Raw genomic sequence first — 27,904 nt, 5'->3', positions numbered from 1 at the left:
AGATGCGGCCCTTTGCCAGCCTTTAACTGGCCCTTGGGGCACTATTCCTAGGAATAATACAAGGCACCATTCCTCCCACTGACACCAATGATGGGGCACTATCAGGGGCGGACTGACAACTCATGGGGCCCCCGGGCAATAGGGGATTATGGGGCTCCTGTGTCTTTGCCCAAACTCAAAAAAGCCTATGAAAAAGGTACCAGGGGCATCTCATGGGGCCCCCTACTGACCCCGGGCCCTTGGGCAGTGTCCAAGTTTCCAAATGGTCAGTCCGCCCCTGGGCACTGTTCCTCTCAGTGACACCAATGATGGGGCACTATTCCTCCCCTGCAGTCACTATATCTGGTCTCCCCAGACCCTGCATTCACTATATCTGGTCTCCCCGGTCCCTGCATTCACTATATCTGGTCTCCACAGACCCTGCATTCACTATATCTGGTCTCCCCAGACCCTGCATTCACTATATCTGGTCTCCCCGGACCCTGCATTCACTATATCTGGTCTCCCCAGACCCTGCATTCACTATATCTGGTCTCCCCGGACCCTGCATTCACTATATCTGGTCTCCCCAGACCCTGCATTCACTATATCTGGTCTCCCCGGACCCTGCATTCACTATATCTGGTCTCCCCGGACCCTGCATTCACTATATCTGGTCTCCCCAGACCCTGCATTCACTATATCTGGTCTCCCCGGACCCTGCATTCACTATATCTGGTCTCCCCAGACCCTGCATTCACTATATCTGGTCTCCCCGGTCCCTGCATTCACTATATCTGGTCTCCACAGACCCTGCATTCACTATATCTGGTCTCCACAGACCCTGCATTCACTATATCTGGTCTCCCCGGACCCTGCATTCACTATATCTGGTCTCCACAGACCCTGCATTCACTATATCTGGTCTCCCAGGACCCTGCATTCACTATATCTGGTCTCCCCGGACCCTGCATTCACTATATCTGGTCTCCCCGGACCCTGCATTCACTATATCTGGTCTCCCCGGGTTTCCTCTGGGTACTCTGGTTTCCTCCCACACTCCAAAGACATGCAGGTAGGTGAATTGGATCCTGTCTAAATTGTCCCTAGTATGTGTATGTATGAATGTGAGTTAGGGACCTTAGATTTTACACCCCTTGAGGGTTAGGGACCTTAGATTGTACGCCCCTTGAGGGTTAGGGACTGATGTGAATGTACAATATATATGTAAAGTGCTGCGTACATTGATGGTGCTATATAAGTACCTGAAATAAATAAATAACTAAATAATGACTCCTCGCCATCTGTCTGTGGATCGCTCTTCAGAGGGCAATGCAAATATAAACGAGCTAAATGCTCACACCCTCGCACATCTACTTACTTTCAAAAGTTGTTGTGTTTTTAATTTTTCAGGCGTGCGCCTAATATTAAAATAATACCTGGTGATCCTCCCATGAAGGTCCTTGTTCAGGTGCTTCCTGTTATGGGGTGTCAAGAGGCTGCAGGAGATCAGAAGCAATGCGATGGGAAATAACATGAAAAGAAGTGAAAAGAAGCAGAAATAAAGTACTTCATTAAACTGAATGCCATTCAGCCAGCTCTGGTTCACACTGCTGCAACTTGTAATGCGACTTGCAACACATAAAGTCACAACACATTCCAATTGCAGCCATTCCGACCAATGCGACTCAAGTCACAGTGACTTCAGAAAAAGGTTCCTACCAGGGGTGGACTGACAACTCATGGGGCCCCTGGGCAATAGGGGATCATGGGGCCCCTGCGTCCTCGCCCACACTCAAAGCACACCCAAAAAAACCTATAAAAGGTACCAGGGGAATCTCATGGGGCCCCCTACTGACCCCGGGCCCTCAGGTAGTGCCCGAGTGCTTGAATGGTCAGTCCGCCCGTTTCCTACACTACTCTGATGTGACTTCAAGGTGACTCAGGCTCAGCACACTGCTGCGACCCCAAAGTCATGCGACTTTTAGTGCCTTGAGACTTGATTTCCACTTGATACTACGTCAATCCAACTGTCCAGTGACTTTGATATTACAAATCAGGGGCGGACTGACTATTGCAGCACTCGGGGACACTGCCCGAGGGCCCAGGGTCAGTAGGGGGCCCCATGTAATGCCCCTGGTACCTTTTTTATTGGCTTTTTTGGGTGTGCTTTGAGTGTGGGCAAGGACACAGGGGCCCCATGATCCCCTATTGCCCGGGGGCCCCATGAATTGGTAGACCGTCCTTGTTACAAATACAGAGTGTGACACCAGAGACGTCCCTAGGGTTGGTGTCACCCGGTGCGATAACACTTGGTGACACCCCCTCCGATGATCCCCGCAGAATGGATCGGATCTGTGTATTGAGCATAATGGATTGGACTCCGATCCATTATGCTCCCCAATCCGCAGATCCCATCCATCCTGCGGGGATCGTCGGCTCGCTTTACAACTTACCTTTTCGTGGAGCGGGTCCGGTGTCACCCCGTATAGGTTGCATGCCGACGATCCCCGCAGGATGGATCGGATCTGCGGATTGAGCATAATGGATTGGAGTCTGATCCATTATCCTCCCCAATCCGCAGATCCGATCCATCCTGCAGGGATCGTTGGCTTGCTTTACAACTTACCTTTTCATGGAGCGGGTCCGGTGTCACCCCGTGCGGTAGGTGTCACCTGGTGCGACGCGCACCCCCCGCACCTACCTAGGGACGCCACTGTGTGACACATAGTATTGAACTTACAAAAGCCTCTGATGTCACAGCTAAAGTCGCAAAGAGAAGACAAAGAAACAACTTCCTTGTGACTTTTGTGATTCTAGCATTGTAGTCTATGGCACTCGTGTCGAAAGGAAGACGCAGAAAAGTGGTGCAGGGATCATTTTTTGTTGCTGCGGCTTGAGTTGCAGCGATTAAGAGGACACCTATTGAAATGAATGCGTTTTGACTTGTCATGCGACTTTCTGTGTCGGACATCGCAGCAGTGTGACCCAGAGCTTAGAGTCCCATGGACTGTAATGTTGCAGGAAAGTGGCACTGCAAATCGCATGGCTATGGGGTCACAGCAGTTTGAACCGAGCCTTCAGTCACACTGAATCCAGCTTTGAAATCATGCGACTTCACTTGAATTCCCATGATTTCACAGTCGGATGTCAGTCCGACTTCGGGTGCGACTTGGAAGACATCTGCGCAACTTCATGCACAGATGTCTATGTAAGTAGTCTATGGCACTCGTGTGGAAAGGAAGACGCAGAAAAGTAGTGCAGGGATTACTTTTTGCTGCTGTGGCTTGAGTCGCAGCGATTAAGAGGACACCTATTGAAATGAATGCGTTTTGACTTGTCATGCGACTTTCTGTGTCGGACAGTTTAGTCCCTTCAATGCGTTTGCCAGTGTACATCGTTCCGGAACATGACGACGCTATGTAATAAAGCCTAATAATAATCATTTAAAAAATCAATCCAAAGCGACACGGTCCTATAAAAGTTTTTATACGCACACTATATAAAAAAAACCCCCGTAAGTCTGCTCCGGCTCCAGGTACGTCTAGTAATGAGCCGGTTAAGCCCGGCGATTCAGTCGCTGCGCAGATGGCGACCACGAATATTGCAAAAGAAAAAAAAAGACGGTTCTGTTAGCACATGCGTTTTTGTTGCGTTTTTCAGGGGTTTTATTTTCATTTTTTTAAATTGTTTCTTGTTGCTAGGCATATTTAAAGCGTAAAACGCATGAAAAACATGACAAATATCCAGCAAAAACGCAATACATGCTTTTCTACAGCATTTCCATTGAAGTCTATAGAACCAAAAACGCATTCAAAAAAGTCCCTGACCCTTTGCAAAAAACGCACCGGGTGAAAACGCAGAGATTGAACGTGTCCCATAGGAAATCATGTTAAATGGATTGAACTGCATTTCTGTAAGGGCCACTTCACACGATAGAGACGCAGTCCAGATGCGTTTTGGATGCGGTTCTGGATGCATGTTTTTGACGTGTTCCAGTGCGTTTTTTAGGCATTCCAGTTCATTTTTTCCCCTCTCTTTTTCTTCAATTTAAATAGGGACAGGTGCGTTTTTGGGGCGTTCCAGTGCAGTTCAAGTTCAATTTCCCCCTTTTTTTTTATTTACAAAGAGACATATGCGATCCAGTGCGTTTTGGTGTGTTCCAGTGTGTTTTTGATGCATTTTACCGTGTTCCAGTACAGTTCTGCGCAGAAAAGATGCAGCCTGTTCTACTTTCTTTTTCTACAACCGGAACGCACTGGAACTGCAAGCACTGATGTGAACTATGACACTGACAACCATATCACCTACTTTCTGTGCGTTTTGGATGCAGAAAAAAGCAACTGAAACGCACGTAGTGTGAACTAGCCCTAATGACCGGTTCACACTATAGAAACGCAGTCCAAATGCGTTCTGGATGCGTTTTTGCACTCACGTTTTTGACGCATTCTAGTGCAATTTTTATGCGTTCCAGTGTATTTTTTACGCATTACAGTTAATTTTTTCCCACTTAAATAGGGACATGTGCGTTTCAGTGCATTTTTGGTGTGTTCCAGTGTGTTTTTGATGCATTTTACCCCATTCCTGTACAGTTCGGTGCAGGAAAAATGCAGCCTGTTCTATTTTCTGTGTGTTTTGGATGCAGAAAAAAGCAACTGAAACGCATGTCGTGTGAACTGGCCCTAATGGCCGGTTCACGCTATAGAAACACAGTCCAGATGCGTTCTGGATGCGTTTCCGCACGCACATCTTTTATGCATTCTGGTGCGTTCTTATGCGTTTCAATGCGTTTTTTAGGCATTACAGTTAATTTTTCCCATTTAAATAGGGACATGTGTGTTCCAGTGCGTTTTTGATGCATTTTACCATGTTACAGTGCAGTTCTGTGCAGGAAAAATGCGGCCTGTTCTACTTTTTTTTCTGAAACCGGAACGCACTGGAACTGCAAGCACTGATATGAACTATGACACTGACAACCATATCACCTACTTTCTCTGTGTTCTGGATGAAGAAAAAGAGCAACTGAAACGCATGTTGTGTAAATGTTCCCTCCAGTTCATTTTTCCCCCCTCTTTTTCTTCAAATAAATAGGGACATGTGTGTTCCAGTGCATTTTTGATGCATTTTACCGCCTTCCAGTACAGTTCTGTGCACGAAAAATGCAGCCTGTTCTACTTTTTTTTCCGTACCCGGAACGCACTGGAACTGCAAGCACTGATGTGAACTATGACACTGACAACCATATCACCTACTTTCTGTGCGTTTTGGATGCAGAAAAAAAAGCAACTGAAACGCATGTCGTGTGAACTTGCCCTAAAAAGGTATTTCCTGAAATAGACTTTTGTAGCGTTTGTTTCATTTTCCAGTTTCCTTCTTTCTTTTAGCAAAAAAAAAAAAAAATGTAGGAAGCAGAACTTCGTCCTTTTTCCAGTTTAGTCCCTTCAATGTGTTTGTCAGTGTACATCGCTCCGGAACATGACGGCGCAATCAGGGGCGGATGGACAACTCATGGGGCCCCCGGCAATAGGGGATCATGGGGCCCCTGTGTCCTTGCCCAAACTCAAAAAAGCCTATGAAAAAGGTACCAGGGGCATCTCATGGGGCCCCCTACTGACCCCGGGCCCTCGGGCAGTGCCCGAGTGCTGGAATGGTCGGGTCCGTCCCGGGCGCAATATAATAAAGCCTAATAATAATAATTAAAAGAAAAATCAATACAAAGTGACACGGTCATGTAAAAGGTTTTATACGCACACATTATATATATATATATATATATATTAAAAAAAAAAAAGTGTACAGTCTGCTCCGGCTCCAGTTGCGTCCAGTAATGAACCGGTTAAGCCCAGCGATTCAGTCACTGCGCAGATGGCGACCACGAATAATGCAAAAGAAAAAAAAAGACAGTTCTATTAGCACATGCGTTTTTGATGCATTTTGCAGGGGGGTTTTTTTCATTTTTTTTTATTTTTCTTGTTGCTAGGCAGATTTAAAATACAACAGTCTGCTCCCACTCCAGTTGCGTCTAGTAATGAACCGGTTAAGCCAGGCGATTCAGTCGCTGCACAAAAGAAAAAAAAAGACAGTTCTGTTAGCACACGTGTGTTTGATGCATTTTGCAGGGTTTTTTTTTTTCATTTTTTAAACATTTTTCTTGTTGCTAGGCAGATTTAAAATGCAAAACGCATCAAAAACGTGGCACACATGCAGCAAAAACACAATACATGATTTTCTGCATCGTTTTTGCACCTGCATTTTTTACACATTTTTGCTGCATTTTTTATGCGTTTTGCAGGTTTTTCTGTTTTTCATTTTTTGTAATTTTTCTTGTTGCTAAGCAGATTTAAAATGCAAAAAAAACCAAAACAATACATGCTTTTCTGCATTCTTTCCATTGAAGTCTATAGAACCAAAAACGCAACTCTTTGCGTTCAAAAAAGTCCCTGAGCCTTTCCAAAAAACTCACCGGGTGAAAACGCAGAGATGTGAACCTGTCCCATAGGAAATCATGTTAAATGGACTGAAATGCGTTTCTGTAAGGGCCGGTACGTCGCTCCGGAACATGACGGCGCTATATAATAAAGCCTAATAATAATAAAAAATAAAAAAAAAATCAATACAAAGTGACACGGTCATGTAAAGTTTTTATACGCACACACTATATATATATATATATATATATACACAAAAAAAGTGTACAGTCTGCTCCCGCATCAAAAATCTAAAACGTGGCACACATGCAGCAAAAACGCAATACATGATTTTCTGCAGCATTTTTGCACCTGCATTTTTTTACACATTTTTGCTGCATTTTTTATGTGTTTTGCGGGTTTTTTTGTTTTTCATTTTTTTGTCATTTTTCTTGTTGCTAAGCAGATTTAAATAATAATAATAAAAACTAAAAAAAAAATCAATACAAAGCAACACGGTCATGTAAAAGTTTTTATACGCACACACTATATATATATATATATATATATACAAAAAAAGTGTACAGTCTGCTCCAGCTCCAGTTGCGTCCAGTAATGAACCGGTTAAGCCTGGCGATTCAGTCGCTGCGCAGATGGCGACCACGAAATATTGCAAAAGAAAAAAAAAGACAGTTCTATTAGCACATGTGTTTTTGATGCATTTTGCAGGGTTTTTTTTTCATTTTTAAAAACTTTTCTTGTTGCTAGGCAGATTTAAAACACAAAACACATCAAAAACGTGGCACACATGCAGCAAAAACGCAATACATGATTTTCTGCAGCGTTTTTGCACCTGCATTTGTTACACATTTTTGCTGCATTTTTTTATGTGTTTTGCGGGTTTTTTTGTTTCTCATTTTTTTGTACTTTTTCTTGTTGCTAAGCAGATTTAAATAATAATAATAAAAAATCAATACAAAGCGACACGGTCATGTAAAAGGTTTTATACGCACACACACTATATATATATATATATATATATATATATAAATTTAATACAAATGTAAAAAGTGTACAGTCTGCTCCGGCTCCAGTTGCGTCCAGTAATGAACCGGTTAAACCAGGTGATTCAGTCGCTGCGCAGATGGCGACCACGAATATTGCAAAAGAAAAAAAAAGACAGTTCTGCTAGCACATGTGTTTTTGATGCATTTTGCAGGATTTTTTTTTCATTTTTAAAATTTTTTTCTTGTTGCTAGGCAGATTTAAAACGCAAAACGCATCAAAAACGTGGCACACATGCAGCAAAAACGCAATACATGATATTCTGCATCGTTTTTGCACCTGCATTTTTTTTACACATTTTTTCTGCATTTTTTTATGCGTTTTGTGGGTTTTTTTTGTTTTTCATTGTTTGTAATTTTTCTTGTTGCTAAGCAGATTTAAATAATAATAATAAAAAATAAATAAAAATCAATACAAAGTGACACGGTCATGTAAAAGTTTTTATACGCACACACTATATATATATATATATATATATACAAAAAAAGTGTACAGTCTGCTCCCGCATCAAAAATCAAAAACGTGGCAAACGCAATACATGATTTTCTGCAGCGTGTTTGCACCTGCATTTTTTACACATTTTTGCTGCATTTTTTATGTGTTTTGCGGGTATTTTTGTTTTACCTTTTTTTGACATTTTTCTTGTTGCTAAGCAGATTTAAATAATAATAAAAGAAAATAAAAAAAAAAATCAATATCAATACAAAGTGACACGGTCATGTAAAAGTTTTTATACGCACACACTATATATATATATATATATATATATATAAATTTAATAAAAATGTAAAAAGTGTACAGTCTGCTCCGGCTCCAGTTGCATCCAGTAATGAAGCGGTTAAACCAGGCGATTTAGTCGCTGCGCAGATGGCGACCACAAATATTGCAAAGGAAAAAAAAGACAGTTCTATTAGCCCATGTGTTTTTGATGCAGGGTTTTTTTTTCATTTTTTTTTTCATTTTTCTTGTTGCTAGGCAGATTTAAAACACAAAACGCATCAAAATCGTGGCACACATGCAGCAAAAACGCAATACATGATTTTCTGCAGTGTTTTTGCACCTGCATTTTTTACACATTTTTGCTGCATTTTTTATGCGTTTTTCTGGTTTTATGTTTTTCATTTTTTGTCATTTTTCTTGTTGCTAAGCAGATTTAAATAATAATAATGAAAAAAAATCAATACAAAGCGACACGGTCATGTAAAAGTTTTTATACGCACACACTATATATATATGTATATAAATTTAATAAAAATGTAAAAAGTGTACAGTCTGCTCCGGCTCCAGTTGCGTCCAGTAATGAAGCGGTTAAACCAGGCGATTCAGTCGCTGCGCAGATGGCGACCACGAATAATGCAAAAGAAAAAAAAAAAAAGACGTTTCTGTTAGCAAATTGGCGATGTCTGTTTATGATGTCGCAGGGCGGCCTGGTGCTGCTGTAATTCCCTTAAAATACCCCATCAGCCGCTGCCTCGCCTAGCAACCTCCATCTTTTCCGATCACCTCTGCCCCCCCCTATAGAAATGTGTGCAAATGAGCAATTTCAGGTGGGTGGAAAGCAGCAGCTGGTGTTGTTTCAATACAGGTTAATAAATCCATGATTTTCCTCCCCCATTACCTTTTTTTTTTTTTTTTTCTATTCCGACCCATCAGGCTTACATTAACAAAAGGCCGGAGCTACTTTGCATAAAAAAGTAGGCTCTCTAGATAGGAAAGCTGGCCCGATGGGCTCCACCTTCGCCCGCCTCCCAACCCCCCCCCCACCCTCCCTTTCTTGTTGTGTCAATATTTGCTCAGGAACAACGCACCTAAGTGACAGGTGTGTTTAGAGGAGCCCATCTCCATTTACACCAAGAAAAAAAAAAAAAAAAAAAATTCAATATCCTTTTTGCGGACATGCGTCTTTGGGATGTATGCGTGTATGTATATACCTGCGCTCCATATGGATGTTTTCTTGTCCGCTGATAAATTAGGAAGCTCTGGCTAGTTGGGGGAGGGCTATATAAAGCCCCGGGTGCCTGGCTTCACTCCACAACTTTCCAGAGACTGCCAGACAGCTGGTTGCACCGGACGGGGCTCCTGCCAACGTGTCACGGCAGCCAACGCAGGGTGGAAGACACTTAGAAGACGCAGAGAGAGAGAGAGAGAGCGGCAGGTGCCGTCCTACCTGAGCAAACAGCGAGGGAGCAGCAAGGATCTTCTCACCTGTGACCACATGCTTCGAAGAATCGCAAGCCTGCAACAGCTACCCAACCTGAGCCGGCGCTTCCCTGCCCCCCCCCCCGAAGACGCAGGGGGTCCATACCTGGTGCACAACCATACAGGTGGTACTGATCCGGCACACCAAGAGGTTACCTGCCACCCAGGTACTGGTGACCCTAAGGTAGACCCTAACAGATCAGATGACCAGAGGGGTTTAAATGCCCCTTTACTTGACAGACTAACCTATTTTCTTACATTTTTGGGTGCAAAAGGTTGCCTGCCACCCAGGTACAGGTGACCCTAAACCAGCACCCAACGAAGGGGAGGCTCCTGATGCCCAGGGGGTTTAAATGCCCCTTTACTTTACAGACTAGACAGACTAACCTATTTTCTTTGAGTTTTGGTTGCAAGACGTTACCTGCCACCCAGGTACAGGTGACCCTAAACCAGCACCCAACAAAGCAGAGGTTTTAAATGCCCCTTTACTTGTCAGACTAACCTATTTTCTTTACATTTTGGGGACATGAGGTTACCTGCCACCCAGGTACAGGTGACCCTAAACCAGCACCCAACGAAGCGGAGGCTCCTGATGCCCAGGGGGTTTAAATACCCCTTTACCTGACAGACTAACTTCATTTCTTTAAATTTTGGGAGCAACAGGTTACCTGCCACCCAGGTACAGGTGACCCTAAACCAGCACCCAACAAATCAGAGGCTTCTGATGCCCAGGGGGTTTAAATGCCCCTCTACTTGACAGACTAACCTATTTTCTTTGAGTTTTGGTTGCAAAGGTTACCTGCCACCCAGGTACAGGTGACCCTAAACCAGCACCCAATGAAGCAGAGGCTCCTGATGCCCAGGGGGTTTAATGCCCCTTTACTTTACAGACTAGACACACTAACCTATTTTTCTTTAATTATGGGGACAAGACGTTACCTGCCTCCCAGGTACAGGTGACCCTAAACCAGCACCCAACGAAGCAGAGGCTCCTGATGTCTAGGGGGTTTAAATGCCCCTTTACTTGACAGACTAACCTATATTCTTCAATTTTTGGGTGCAAGACGTTACCTGCCACCCAGGTACAGGTGACCCTAAACCAGTACCCAACAAATCAGATGCTCCTGATGCCCTGGGGGTTTAAATGCCCCTTTACTTGACAGACTAACCTATTTTCTTTGAGTTTTGGTTGCAAAGGTTACCTGCCACCCAGGTACAGGTGACCCTAAACCAGCACCCAGCGAAGCAGAGGCTTCTGATGCCCAGGGGGTTTAAATGCCCCTTTACTTGTCAGACTAACCTATATTCTATAAATTATGGGGACAAGAGGTTACCTGCCACCCAGGTACAGGTGACCCTAAACCAGTACCCAACAAATCAGAGGCTCCTGATGCCCATGGGGTTTAAATACCCCTCTATTTGACAACCAAACATTATTTATTTGAGCTTTGGGTGGTCCTCACCTGCCTTGGACACAGGTGGTCACAGATTTTTTCATGTCAAATAAAGGGGAATATATCTGGACACAAACGCAAGTCATTTGTATCTGGGCATGCTGATGTAGGACAGACGGGGGCATTGTTTTTTCCGTTGTGGACTCATGAAGGTGGTCAGGGTGGCCTGCATATGCACAAGAGGTTTTTTCTGCAATGGAAGCACGGGTGTTCTTGTCTCTTAGTGACCTGGACAGACAAGAATTTATTTCTTACTAGGGCACAGTGATGTAGATGTCACCTACCTGGGCAGGCAGGGTGCACCTATCTGGGCACATAGGTAAGTAAATGTTACTGGGGCACTCTGATGTAGAGGGCACTTACCTGGGCAAACAGAGCATGCTGATCTGTACACATAGACAAGATATTCTTACTGGGATACACTGATGTTAATGCCACTTACCTGGGCAAACCAGACGCACTGATCTAGGTATATAAGCAGGTTCATCTTACTGGAGCACACTTATGTAGATGCCACTTACCTGGGTGAAAAAGTGCACTGATCTGGGCGCATGGGCAAGCTAATTGTACCGGGGCTCACTGATGTAGATGCCACTTACCTGGGCAAACAGGTGCTCTGATCTAGGCACATGGGCAAGCTAATCTTACTGGGGATCACTGATGTTGATGCCACTTATCTGGGCAAACAGGTGTATTGATCTGGGCACATGGGCAAGCTAATCTTACCGGGGATCACTGATGTTGATGTCACTTACCTGGGCAAACAGGTGCACTGATCTAGGTGCATGGGCAAGCTAATCTTACCAGGGATCACTGATGTAGATGCCATTTACCTGGGCAAACAAATGCACTGATCTGGGCACATGGGCAAGCTAATCTTACCGGGGCTCCCTGATGCTTACCTAGGCAAGAATGGTGCACTGATCTGGGTACAAGAACAACCTAACCTTTACTGGGGCACAAGGATTACTTACTAGGATGACTTACCTGGGCAAACAGGGCACACCTATCTGGGCACAAAGGCAGGCAACTGTTACTGGCGTCCAGGTATCGAGACATAACTTACCTGGACAAATAGTACACTGGCATGGGTACATAAGCAAGCCAATCTACTGGGGCACAATGATGCCACTTACCTGAGTAAACAGGTGCACTGATCTGGGTGCATAAGCCACATACCTACCTTATCTCTTCCTGATCTCTGCTGACTTATCAGCTTCTACATATGTGACAACCTCCTCTGTCAATGTCTGACCTGCTGCAGCTTTGCCATTCCCTCCCTCTGCAGACTGGAACCAGCAATCTGCCATCCTCCAATCTGTGCCTCTGCAGGAGCTTTACCCCGCTGAGACTTGTAGTCCCACAGACCAGGGCAGTTCTGTATTGTGTGGCTGTGTTCTGTGTATGTGGGCTTCTCACCACTTTTCTCCGCTTCTTCTGCTTTCAGGCGCCGCTCAGCGATCGCCCAACGCCCCCATACATCGCTCGGACCTCTGTACTTGCCTGACGTCGAGCCAGACGCGCAATGCCTGATAGGACGTTTTGTTCGTTCGGCTCGCGTTATGCAGGTGCAGCCAGACCGCGGAGAGACGACAAGAGGCGCGGAGCCGGGCGCGGTACCCCCTCCCCGTCCATTCATCAGCGCTGTGGACCGTCCCTCCAGGAACAGAGGAGTCCCGGACTGAACATCGGTCTGATTCATCCTCAAGCCTGACTCTTCCACCGTAGTCTTCCATCACCTCTCATGTAGTCACTTTTATTTTGATGGTAGAATGAGGACAATGTAGATTGGAATACAAAGTATCTGTAGGTTGGGGGGAGCTGGAGTGATGGATCGGCAGTATGCTGCCTGAAGGGTGGGGGTGGCTTCAGCAGCAACATGTCCCTGGAAACTGTTTTCATAAGTCATTAAGACTCTGCAGCCAACTCCCTTCTCTCCTCTAGAAAATGTTTCTTTCTGCTCTCATTATTCCAATCCTCATCACCCCACCATTCTCCTCCCCATCATACTGATCCCAGCTCCCCCAGTACACAGCTACACCCCTCCCCATCACATACTGATCCCAGCTCTCCCAGTACACAGCTACACCCCTCCCCATCATACTGATCCCAGCTCCCCCAGTACACATCTACAGCCCCCCCCATCATACTGATCCCATCTCCCCCAGTACACAGCTACACCCCTCCCCCCCATCATACTGATCCCAGCTCCCCCAGGACACATCTACACCCCCCCCCCCATCATACTGATCCCAGCTCCCCCAGTACACATCTACACCCCCCCCCCATCATACTGATCCCATCTCCCCCAGTACACAGCTACACCCCTCCCCCCCATCATACTGATCCCAGCTCCCCCAGGACACATCTACACCCCCCCCATCATACTGATCCCAGCTCCCCCAGTACACATCTACACCCCCCCCCATCATACTGATCCCAGCTCCCCCAGGACACATCTACACCCCTCCCCATCACTTACTGATCCCAGCTCCCCCAGTACACATCTGCACCCCCCCCCCCCCATCATACTGATCCCAGCTCCCCAGTACACATCTACACCCCTCCCCATCACATACTGATCCCAGCTCCCCCAGTACACATCTACACCCCCCCCATCATACTGATCCCAGCTCCCCCAGTACACATCTACACCCCTCCCCATCACATACTGATCCCAGCTCCCCCAGTACACATCTACACCCCACCCCATCATACTGATCCCAGTTCCCCCAGTACACATCTACACCCCACCCCATCATACTGATCCCAGCTCCCCCATCCCACATCTACTTCCCTCCCCAACACATACTGATCCCAGATCCCCCATTCCACATCTACACCCCTCCCCATCATACTGATCCCAGCTCCCCCATTCCACATTTACACCCCTCCCCATCACATACTGATTCCAGCTCCCCCAGTACACAGCTACACCCCTCCCCAACACATACTGATCCCAGCTCCCCCAGTACACATCTACACCCCTCCCCATCACATACTGATCCCAGCTCCCCCATTCCACATCTACACCCCTCCCCATCACATACTGATCCCAGCTCCCCCATCCGACATCTACTTCCTTTCCCATCACATAATGATCCCAGCTCCCCCATTCCACATCTACACCCCTCCCCATCACATACTGATCCCAGCTCCCCCAGTACACATCTACACCCCTCCCCAACACATACTGATCTGAGCTCCCCCAGTCCACATCTACACCCCTCCCCATCATACTGATCCCAGCTCCCCCATTCCACATTTACACCCCTCCCCATCACATACTGATTCCAGCTCCCCCAGTACACAGCTACACCCCTCCCCAACACATACTGATCCCAGCTCCCCCAGTACACATCTACACCCCTCCCCATCACATACTGATCCCAGCTCCCCCATTCCACATCTACACCCCTCCCCATCACATACTGATCCCAGCTCCCCCATCCGACATCTACTTCCTTTCCCATCACATAATGATCCCAGCTCCCCCATTCCACATCTACACCCCTCCCCATCACATACTGATCCCAGCTCCCCCAGTACACATCTACACCCCTCCCCATCACATACTGATCCCAGATCCCCCATTCCACATCTACACCCCTCCCCATCACATACTGATTCCAGCTCCCCCAGTCCACATCTACACCCCTCCCCATCACATGCTGATCCCATCTCCCCCAGTACACAGCTACACCCCTCCCCATCACATGCTGATCCCATCTCCCCCAGTACACAGCTACACCCCTCCCCATCACATGCTGATCCCATCTCCCCCAGTACACAGCTACACCCCTCCCCATCACATACTGATCACAGCTCCCCCAGTACACATCTACACCCCTCCCCATCACATACTGATCCCAGCTCCCCCAGTACACAGCTACACCCCTCCCCATCACATACTGATCCCAGCTACCCCAGTACACATCTACACCCCTCCCCATCACATACTGATCTCAGCTCCCCCAGTACACATCTACACCCCTCCCCATCACATACTGATCCCAGCTCCCCCATTCAACATCTACACCCCACCCCTCCCCATCACATACTGATCCCAGCTCCCCAAGTACCCATCTCATCCAGTTCACATCTACATTCCCTTTATCTCCTACTTCTTCTCTGCTGTATGAAACTCAGTTCCCAATCACCCATTTACTAATACAGCTAGCATTACTCATTTACTCCCACATCACCCATCTACAGTCCCCATTCCCCCCTTTACCCATCCATTGTCCCCAGTTCCCCCCATACCCATTTACAGTCCCCAGCTCTCCCATTACCCCTCTACAGTCCCCAGCTCTCCCATTACCCATCTACAGTCCCAAGCTCTCCCATTACCCATCTACAGTCCCCAGCTTTCCCATTACCAATCTACAGTCCCCAGCTCCCACCATACCCATCTACAGTCCCCAGCTCTCCCATTACCCCTCTACAGTCCCCAGCTCTCCCATTACCCCTCTACAGTCCCCAGCTCTCCCATTACCCATCTACAGTCCCAAGCTCTCCCATTACCCATCTAAAGTCCCCAGCTTTCCCATTACCCATCTACAGTCCCCAGCTCCCCCATTACCCATCTACAGTCCCCAGCTCTCCCATTACCCATCTACAGTCCCCAGCTCTCCCATTACCCATCTACAGTCCCCAGTTCCCCCCATACCCATCTACAGTCCCAAGCTCTCTCATTACCCATCTAAAGTCCCCAGCTTTCCCATTACCCATCTACAGTCCCCAGCTTTCCCATTACCCATCTACAGTCCCCAGCTTTCCCATTACCCATCTACAGTCCCCAGCTCTCCCATTACCCATCTACAGTCCCCAGCTCTCCCATTACCCATCTACAGTCCCCAGTTTTCCCATTACCCATCTACAGTCCCAAGCTCTCCCATTACCCATCTACAGTCCCCAGTTTTCCCATTACCCCTTTACAGTCCCCAGTTTTCCCATTACCCATCTACAGTCCCCAGCTTTCCCATTACCCATCTACAGTCCCCAGCTCTCCCATTACCCATCTACAGTCCCCAGCTTTCCCATTACCCATCTACAGTCCCCAGCTTTCCCATTACGCATCTACAGTCCCCAGCTTTCCCATTACCCATCTACAGTCCCCAGCTTTCCCATTACCCATCTACAGTCCCCAGCTCTCCCATTACCCATCTACAGTCCCCAGCTTTCCCATTACCCATCTACAGTCCCCAGCTCTCCCATTACCCATCTACAGTCCCCAGCTCTCCCATCACTTTTATTCTAAAGGCTGGATGTGACTGTCAGTATGTTATTGGTTGGGGAGGACAGAAGTTCTGTTTCTCTTGTTTTATGCACAGTGTACTCATACTACCCCCTAATACACAGTCACTGCACACTCCTAATACTCTGTACTACCCAGTCACTGCACACTCCTAATACTCTGTACTACTCATTCACTGCACAAGCCTAATACTCTGCACTACCCAATCACTGCACACTCCTAATACTCTGTACTACCCAGTCACTGCACACTCCTAATACTCTGCACTACTCATTCACTGCACACTCCTAATACTCTGTACTACTCATTCACTGCACACTCCTAATACTCTGCACTACCCAGTCACTGCACACTCCTAATACTCTGCACTACCCAGTCACTGCACACTCCTAATACTTTGCACTACCCAGTCACTGCACACTCCTAATACTCTGCACTACCCAGTCATTGCACACTCCTAATACTCTGCACTACCCAGTCACTGTGCACTCCTAATACTCTGCACTACTCATTCACTGCTCACTCCTAATACTCTGCACTACCCAGTCAGTGCACACTCCTAATACTCTGCACTACCCAGTCACTGCACACTCCTAATACTCTGCACTACTCATTCACTGCACACTCCTAATACTCTGTACTACCCAGTCACTGCACACTCCTAATACTCTGCACTATCCAGTCACTGCACACTCCTAATACTCTGCACTACCCAGTCACTGCGCACTCCTAATACTCTGCACTACCCAGTCACTGCGCACTCCTAATACTCTGCACTACTCATTCACTGCACACTCCTAATACTCTGCAATACCCAGTCAGTGCACACTCCTAATACTCTGCACTACCCAGTCAGTGCACACTCCTAATACTCTGCACTACCCAGTCACTGCGCACTCCTAATACTCTGCACTACCCAGTCACTGCGCACTCCTAATACTCTGCACTACTCATTCACTGCACACTCCTAATACTCTGCAATACCCAGTCAGTGCACACTCCTAATACTCTGCACTACCCAGTCAGTGCACACTCCTAATACTCTGTACTACCCAGTCACTGCACACTCCTAATACTCTGCACTACCCAGTCACTGCACACTCCTAATACTCTGCACTATCCAGTCACTGCACACTCCTAATACCCTGCACTACCCAGTCACTGCACACTCCTAATACTCTGCACTACCCAGGCACTGCACATTCCTAATACTCTGCACTACTCCATCATTCTGCACTTCAGGTATTCTGTACTACTGTCACAACTCACTCACAGTACCCTGTACTATTCCATCCCTGTCCACTGCTAATACTTTGTAATACTCGGTCACTGCACACCCATAATACTTCCCAACACTTCCATTCATTACTATGCTCTTACTGCAAATTTCGGCATCACTCTCCATGTCTAATACTCTTTTCCATATATTCACCATACTTCTAACACTTCTCACCACTGTCATACTCCAAGCAATGTAGTACTTTCTTTGCTTCTGATGCAGATCAGGACAGTCAGAGTGAAATCAGAACTGACTTGTACGCAGAGGGAAATCCTGGCTGTCATGCTGATCCTCTGGCTTCAGTACTCTGAGTCACTGTAACTTCAATCACCCAGATAAGGACTTCTTACTTTCCTGATCTGCATACTTGGTCCCAGTCGGGGATTTAGACAGTACTGTAGTCAGAGTGTCATCATAATCACTGGGCAATGGGGACTTTCAAAGGGTTTTCAGCAACGAGAGCCCCTATATTTCTTTTCCTGACAGGTTCACTTTAATTGAGACAACATAAAGGAGAGGGAGTCAGCCAGGGCCCATTCACTGCTTTGCATGCAATAATGCATGTGCCATAATGTGCGTTGCAGCAGCCCATTGAAAATAATGAGCTGCCAATACATGAAAAAGAGGACGGGGCTTGTTCCTCTAACACAGTGCTACAGTGTGCTAAAATAGAGGAGCATTGCCTTAGTGCAGTGGGCTCCAAACTGCGGCCCAAGGGCCAGATGTGGCCCATGGCTTGCAGCTGTCTGGCCCTTGGGGCACTATTTCTCCCACTGACACCAATGATGAAGCACTCTTTCTCCCACTCACACAAAAAATGGGACATTCTTCCTTCCACTGACACCAATGATGGGGCACTATTTTTCCCACTGATACGAGGTACTGTTCCTCAAACTGACAGTGATTTGTACAGTGATTTGGGCACTATTCCTCCCACTGACACCAGTGTGGGGTACTATTACTCCCATTGACACCAATGATTATGTGCTATTCCTCCCAATGATTCCAATGATGAAGCACTGTTCCTCCCTCTGACACCAGTGGTTGGGAACTATTCCTCCTACTGACAACAAAGATGGGGCACTATTCCTCCCACTGATACCAATGATGGGGCACTATTCCTTCCATTGACACCAATGATGAGACACAATTCCTCCCACTGATACCAGTGATGGGGCGCTATTCCTCCCACTGACACCAATGGTGGGGCACTATTCCTCCCAATGATACCAGTGATGGGGCGCTATTCCTCCCACTGACACCAATGGTGGGGCACTATTCCTCCTACTGACACCAATGATGAGGCGCTATTCCTCCCACTGACACCAATGATGAGGCACTATTCATCCCACTGACACCAATGATGGGGCACTATTCCTACCACTGATACCAATGATTGGGAACTATTCCTCCCACTGATAGCAATGATGGAGCACTATTCCTTCCACTGACACCAATGATGGGACACTATTCCTTCCACTGATACCAATGATACGGCACTATTCCTCCCACTGACACCAGTGATGGGGCACTATTCCTTCCACTGACACCAATGATGGGGCACTATTCCTTCCACTGATACCAATGATGGGGCACTATTCCTCCCCCTGACACCAATGATGGGGCACTAATCCTCCCACTGATACCAATGATGGGGCACTATTCCTCCCACTGATACCAATGATGGGGCACTATTCCTCCCACTGACACCAATGATGGGGCACTATTCCTCCCACTGATACCAATGATGGGGCACTATTTCTCCCATTGACACCAATGATGGGGCACTATTCCTCCCACTGACACCAATGATGGGGCACTATTCCTCCCATTGACACCAATGATGGGGCACTATTCCTCCCATTGACACCAATGATGGGGCACTATTCCTCCCATTGACACCAATGATGGGGCACTATTCCTCCCACTGACACCAATGATGGGGCACTATTCATCCCACTGATACTAATGATGGGGCACTATTCCTCCCACTGATACCAATGATGGGGCACTATTCCTCCCACTGACACCAATGATGGGGCACTATTCCTTCCACTGATACCAATGATGGGGCACTATTCCTCCCACTGACACCAATGATGGGGCACTATTCCTCCCACTGATACTAATGATGGGGCACTATTCCTCCCACTGATACCAATGATGGGGCACTATTCCTCCCATTGACACCAATGATGGGGCAATATTCCTTCCATTGACACCAATGATGGGGCACTATTCCCCCCCTAACACCAATGATGGGGCACTATTCCCCCCCTAACACCAATGATGGGGCACTATTCCTCCCACTGACACCAATGATGGGGCACTATTCCTCCCACTGATACCAATGATGGGGCACTATTCCTCCCACTGATACCAATGATGGGGCACTATTCCCCCCATAACACCAATGATGGGGCACTATTCCCCCCCTAACACCAATGATGGGGCACTATTCCTCCCACTGATACCAATGATGGGGCACTATTCCCCCCCCTAACACCAATGATGGGGCACTATTCCTCCCACTGATACCAATGATGGGGCACTATTCCTCCCACTGACACCAATGATGGGGCACTATTCCTCCCACTGACACCAATGATGGGGCACTATTCCTCCCACTGACACCAATGATGGGGTACTATTCATCCCACTGATACTAATGATGGGGCACTATTCCTCCCACTGACACCAATGATGGGGCACTATTCCTCCCACTGACACCAATGATGGGGCACTATTCCTCCCACTGACACCAATGATGGGGCACTATTCCTTCCACTGATACCAATGATGGGGCACTATTCCTCCCACTGACACCAATGATGGGGCACTATTCCTCCCACTGACACCAGTGATGGGGCACTATTCCTCCCACTGACACCAGTGATGGGGCACTATTCCTTCCACTGATACCAATGATGGGGCACTATTCCTCCCACTGACACTAATGATGGGGCACTATTCCTCCCACTGACACCAATGATGGGGCACTATTCCTCCCACTGACACCAATGATGGGGCACTATTCCTCCCACTGACACCAATGATGGGGCACTATTCCTTCCACTGATACCAATGATGGGGCACTATTCCTCCCACTGACACCAATGATGGGGCACTATTCCTCCCACTGATACCAATGATGGGGCACTATTCCTCCCATTGACACCAATGATGGGGCACTATTCCTCCCATTGACACCAATGATGGGGCACTATTCCTCCCACTGACACCAATGATGGGGCACTATTCATCCCACTGATACTAATGATGGGGCACTATTCCTCCCACTGACACCAATGATGGGGCACTATTCCTCCCACTGACACCAATGATGGGGCACTATTCCTCCCACTGACACCAATGATGGGGCACTATTCCTCCCACTGACACCAATGATGGAGCACTATTCCTCCCACTGATACCAATGATGGGGCACTATTCCTCCCACTGACACCAATGATGGGGCACTATTCCTCCCACTGATACCAATGATGGGGCACTATTCCTCCCACTGACACCAATGATGGGGCACTATTCATCCCACTGATACCAATGATGGGGCACTATTCCTCCCACTGACACCAATGATGGGGCACTATTCCTCCCACTGACACCAATGATGGGGCACTATTCCTCCCACTGACACCAATGATGGGGCACTATTCCTTCCACTGATACCAATGAAGGGGCACTATTCCTCCCACTGACACCAATGATGGGGCACTATTCCTCCCACTGACACCAATGATGGGGCACTATTCCTCCCACTGACACCAATGATGGGGCACTATTCCTCCCACTGACACCAATGATGGGGCACTATTCCTTCCACTGATACCAATGATGGGGCACTATTCCTCCCACTGACACCAATGATGGGGCACTATTCCTCCCACTGACACCAATGATGGGGCACTATTCCTCCCACTGACACCAATGATGGGGCACTATTCCTTCCACTGATACCAATGATGGGGCACTATTCCTCCCACTGACACCAATGATGGGGCACTATTCCCCCCCCTAACACCAATGATGGGGCACTATTCCTCCCACTGACACCAATGATGGGGCACTATTCCTCCCACTGACACCAATGACGGGGCACTATTCCTCCCACTGACACCAATGATGGGGCACTATTCCTCGCACTGACACCAATGATGGAGCACTATTCCTCCCACTGACACCAATGATGGGGCACTATTCCTCCCACTGACACCAATGATGGGGCACTATTCCGCCCACTGACACCAATGATGGGGCACTATTCATCCCACTGACACCAGTGATGGGGCACTATTCATCCCACTGACACCATTGATGGGGCACTATTCCTCCCACTGACACCAATGATGGGGCACTATTCCTCCCACTGACACCAGTGATGGGGCACTATTCCTCCCACTGACACCAATGATGGGGCACTATTCCTCCCACTGACACCAATGATGGGGCACTATTCCTCCCACTGACACCAATGATGGGGCACTATTCCTCACACTGACACCAATGATGGGGCACTATTCCTCCCACTGACACCAATGATGGGGCACTATTCCTCCCACTGACACCAATGATGGGGCACTATTCCTCCCACTGACACCAATGATGGGGCACTATTCCTCCCACTGACACCAATGATGGGGCACTATTCCTCCCACTGACACCAATGATGGGGCACTATTCCTCACACTGACACCAATGATGGGGCACTATTCCTCCCACTGACACCAATGATGGGGCACTATTCCTTCCACTGACACCAATGATGGGGCACTATTCCTCCCACTGACACCAATGATGGGGCACTATTCCTCCACCTAAAGTTTGAAGAACAGTAAACTGGCCCTTTGTTTAGGAAGATTGGGGACCCCTGGTCTAGTGCATTGCAGTAACACAGTTACAATAACCCGTGTGATAATACGTTACAACAACGCAGATATGTAATTGGGCCCTTATATTGGCCATACATGTAACAATCTGATCAAATGGTTCTTCACAGTATGAGATGATTGGATCTGTGCGTTATTGAAAAGACCGACACTGTGTCATCGATCATCATTGAGCAAAACTGATTGATAGAATTGAAGTTAATCGGTCTTGAAGGAAAATCTGATTGTAGGAAAGCGGATAAACTGATACAGGTGTATGGCGCATTGAATGATCTATTCGATTTCTGATTGCAATTCTGAGTGGACAGTACTGTAGATCTGTTAGAAGTATGATCAAATATAAAACCATTCCATGTATGGCCACTACAGGAGAAGGGGGAAAGATGGTGTTCACAAACGCTCCAATCCAATCATTCAGTCCAAACAAATTCGGCTAAAGAGATTGAAGTGTATGTGTGCCATAACTGAGGACCTGTTATACGTGACAATCAGGGCCACAGATAAGGGGGTACCACCAGTCCTCCTGTACGGGGCCCAGGCAGCTGGGTGAATCGGATGCAGACAGGGAGGGTGATCGGCATGGCGGGGGGCAATTACTGGAACCGATCCCCTGTATGCCTCTCTCTGCAGCAGCTGAAATCCAGCTTCTTCTCCTCTCCCTCCCGCGGGCTTTCAGCTGCTGCAGAGAGAGCCATACAGGGGATCAGTTCCAGTAATTACCAACCTCCCCCACCGCACCCATCATCCTCTATGTGCACCATACATTTCCCTCTGCTGCCCAGGCCCCCCCTGTGTGCCCCCACCGCTGCAGTGCTGTCGGCTTCCCTCCTCTCCTTTCCACCGGCAACTGCAGTTGCTCCATAGGATCCTTCAGGATGGAGAGTGGGGGGAAGGGTCCAGTAAATATGTCACATTTACCATCCACTTCCTTTCCTGAATGAACACAATGCGTGATCAATACCAATCACTCACTTTGTTCATTCATAAAAGCATAGTAAACTGCAGTTATTATTATTATTATACAGGATTTATATAGCGCCAACAGTTTGCTGAGCACTTTACAATATAAAGGGAGACAATACAGCAACAATACAGTTCAATACAAGAGGGAAAGGAGCGCCCTGATCCTTGGAGCTTGCTCCATAGGATCCTTCAGGATGGAGAATGGGGGGAAGGGTCCAGTAAATATGTCACATTTACCAACCCCTTCCTTTCCTGAATGAACACAATGAGTGATTGGTACCAATCAATCACTGTGTTCATTCATAACTGAAGCATAGTAACCTGCAGTTTCTCCAAAGGATCCTTCAGGATGGAGAGTGGGGGGAAGGGTCCAGTAAATATGTCACATTTACCAACCCCTTCCTTTCCCGAATGAACACAATGAGTGATCGGTACCAATCACTCACTGTGTTCATTCATAACTGAAGCTTAGTAACCTGCAGTTGATCCATAGGATCCTTCAGGATGGAGAGTGGGGGGAAGGGTCCAGTAAATATGTCACATTTACCAACCCCTTCCTTTCCTGAATGAACACAATGAGTGATCGGTACCAATCACTCACTGCATTCATTCATAACTGAATCATAGTAAACTGCAGTTGCTCCATAGGATCCTTCAGGATGGAGAGTGGGGGGAAGGGTCCAGTAAATATGTCACATTTACCAACCAATTCCTTTCCTGAATGAACAATGCGTGATCAGTACCAATCACTCACTGTGTTCATTCATAAAAGAAGCATAGCAAACTGCAGTTATTATTATTATTATACAGGATTTATATAGCGCCAACAGTTTGCTCAGCACTTTACAATATAAGGGAGACAATACAGTAACAATACAGCTCAATACAAGAGGGAAAGGAGGGCCCTGCTCCTTGGAGCTTGCTCCATAGGATCTTTCAGGATGGAGAATGGGGGGAAGGGTCCAGAAAATATGTCACATTTACCAACCCCTTCCTTTCCTGAATGAACACAATGAGTGATTGGTACCAATCACTCACTGTGTTCATTCATAACTGAAGCATAGTAACCTGCTATATCTCCTAAGGATCCTTCAGGATGGAGAGTGGGGGGAAGGGTCCAGTAAACATGTCACATTTACCAACCCCTTCCTTTCCTGAATGAACACAATGAGTGATCGGTACCAATCACTCACTGTGTTCATTCATAACTGAAGCATAGTAACCTGCAGTTGCTCCATAGGATCCTTCAGGATTGAGAGTGGGAGGAAGGGTCCAGTAAATATGTCACATTTACCAACCCCTTTCCTGAATACACACAATGAGTGATTGGTACCAATTACTAACTGTGTTCATTTATAACTGAAGCATAGTAAACTGTGCTTTTTGGGGGGGGGTTTTGAGGGGGCCCTGTCAGGTTGGCTGTATGGGGCCCCGTGGTTTCTAACAGCAGCCCTGGTGACAATATATTCATTTATTTTTCCCTTATGTTATTATTTACAAATACTTGTTCGTCATTTTCCAGCGTACTGTTTGAAAGGTAATCAAACAGGAACTTCTCCTGGATTTCACAATCGAAAATTCTAGTAGGCCGAATAAACGCCGAGGATTGCAATGGAAGTAGAAGAACCTGAAAAGCGATCAAATGTCAGATCCCGATAAAATGTAATCAGTGATGTGTGGGTGGATAACAATAAAGAGAAACAGACGTCCGATGTGTCCGGGAAAAGCTGACGCAGTGTGCCGGGTTCCTCCACGTATCCTGCTCACACGGCCCTGCCTGTTTGCTCTGTGTGTTTGCTGTGTGTGTTTGTGTTGTACAGTCTGCTCTGCTGTGTATGGACGACTTCTACTTACCTATTTAGGAAAAAAACGTTCGATGCCTATCCTCCCATCACCTATCCTCCCATCACCTATCCTCCCATCACCTATCCTCCCATCACCTATCCTCCCATCACCCATCCTCCCATCACCCATCCTCCCATCACCCATCCTCCCATCACCTATCCTCCCATCACCTATCCTCCCATCACCATCCTCCCATCACCTATCCTCCCATCACCATCCTCCCATCACCTATCCTCCCATCACCTATCCTCCCATCACCTATCCTCTCATCACCTATCCTCCCATCACCATCCTCCCATCACCTATCCTCCCATCACCCATCCTCCCAACACCTATCCTCCCATCACCATCCTCCCATCACCTATCCTCCCATCACCATCCTCCCATCACCTATCCTCCCATCGCCTATCCTCCCATCACTATCCTCCCATCACCTATCCTCCCATCACCCATCCTCCCAACACCTATCCTCCCATCACCATCCTCCCATCACCTATCCTCCCCTCACCATCCTCCCATCACCATCCTCCCATCACCCATCCTCCCATCACCTATCCTCCCCTCACCATCCTCCCATCACCTATCCTCCCAACACCTATCCTCCCATCACCAGCCTTCCATCACCATCCTCCCATCCCCATCCTCCCATCACCTATCCTCCCATCACCTATCCTCTCATCACCTATCCTTCCATCACCATCCTCCCATCATCATCCTCCCATCCCCATCCTCCCATCACCTATCCTCCCATCACCTATCCTCTCATCACCTATCCTTCCATCACCATCCTTCCATCACCTATCCTCCCATCCCCATCCTCCCATCACCTATCCTCCCATCACCTATCCTCTCATCACCTATCCTTCCATCACCATCCTCCCATCACCATCCTCCCATCATCATCCTCCCATCACCTATCCTCCCATCACCTATCCTCCCATCACCAGCCTTCCATCACCATCCTCCCATCACCATCCTCCCATCACCTATCCTCCCATCACCTATCCTCTCATCACCATCCTCCCATCACCATCCTCCCATCACCTATCCTCCCATCACCAGCCTTCCATCACCATCCTCCCATCATCATCCTCCCATCACCTATCCTCTCATCACCTATCCTCTCATCACCTATCCTCCCATCGCCTATCCTCCCATCACCATCCTTTCATCACCATCCTCCCATTGCCTATCCGCCCATAACCATCCTCCCATCACCATCCTTCCATCACCATCCTCTCATCACCTATCCTCCCATCACCTATCCTCTCATCACCTATCCTCCCATCACCATCCTCCCATCACCATCCTTCCATCACCATCCTCCCATCACCTATCCTCTCATCATCTATCATCCCATCGCCTATCCTCCCATCACCATCCTCCCATCGCCTATGCTCCCATAACCATCCTCCCATCACCATCCTCCCATAACCATCCTCCCATCACCATCCTCCCATAACCATCCTCCCATCACCATCCTCCCATCGCCTATGCTCCCATCACCATCCTCCCATCGCCTATCCTCCCATTGCCTATCCTCCCATAACCATCCTCCCATCATCATCCTTCCATCACCTATCCTCCTATAACCATCCTCCCGTTGCCTATCCTCCCATCACCATCCTCCCATTGCCTATCATCCCATCGCCTATCCTCCCATCCCCATCCTCCCATCGCCTATTGTCCCATCGCCTATCCTCCCATCGCCTATCCTTCCATCCCCATCCTCCCATCGCCTATCCTCCCATCGCCATCCTCCCATCACCATCCTCCCATCACCATCCTCCCATTACCATCCTTCCATCACCATCCTCCCATCACCATCCTTCCATCACCTATCCTCCCATCCCCATCCTCCCATCACCATCCTCCCATCACCATCCTCCCATCACTATCCTCCCATCACCTATTCTCCCATCACCTATCCTCCCATCACCATCCTTCCATCACCATCCTCCCATCACCATCCTCCCATCGCCTATCCTCCCATCACCATCCTCCCATTGCCTATCCTCCTATCACCATCCTCCCATTGCCCATCCTCCCATCACCATCCTCCCATCGCCTATCTTCCCACCCCCATCCTCCCATCACCATCCTCCCATTGCCTATCCTCCCATCCCCGTCCTTCCTTCCCTCACTGATCCTGTCTGCGTCTGACCGCACTGCCTGTCCTTGTCTGCATCCTCTGCACAGTGCAGGTTCTTCCCCGGTATGCAGTAGTAGTAGTCAGGTTATACATGGGGGGCCTAGTTGTGGTCCCTTCCCCTTCCATCATCAAAGGGCCCCACACACAGGGGGGTGGATTTACTAAAGGCAGTTAGACTGAGCACTTTGCAGTTGCACCAGAGCTTAGTAAATGAGCAGAAGCTCTGCTGACGTCCATCATCCAATCATGTGCGAGCAAAAATGCTGTTTTTTTTATTTCCCTTACCTGTGATTGGGTGAAGCTTCACCTCATTTACTAATATCTGGAACAACCGCACCTGCAGAGTGCGCCGTCTATTTGTCTTCAGTAAATCCACCCCAGAGACCGCCGGACAGTG

The 27,904-nt window shown here is 47.7% G+C and overlaps 1 long non-coding RNA gene across 1 annotated transcript; it reads right to left on the bottom strand.

Moving 5' to 3' along the window:
- Positions 1 to 5,701: 5,701 nt before the first annotated feature.
- Positions 5,702 to 9,565, bottom strand: LOC149457535 (uncharacterized). Its single transcript, XR_016313612.1, has 3 exons — positions 9,383 to 9,565; positions 6,443 to 6,561; positions 5,702 to 6,037 (listed from the first exon to the last, which is right to left on the bottom strand). It is a non-coding gene; the product is annotated as an uncharacterized LOC149457535 (long non-coding RNA).
- Between the last annotated feature and the right edge of the window lie 18,339 nt (positions 9,566 to 27,904).

This window comes from Staurois parvus, unplaced genomic scaffold (genome assembly GCF_062004578.1).
Source record: "Staurois parvus isolate SC_StPar_1 unplaced genomic scaffold, SC_StPar_1.0 ptg000315l, whole genome shotgun sequence".
In the NCBI taxonomy this organism is placed as follows: Eukaryota; Metazoa; Chordata; class Amphibia; order Anura; family Ranidae; genus Staurois; species Staurois parvus.
This window is presented reverse-complemented; position numbering and strand designations above follow the sequence as displayed.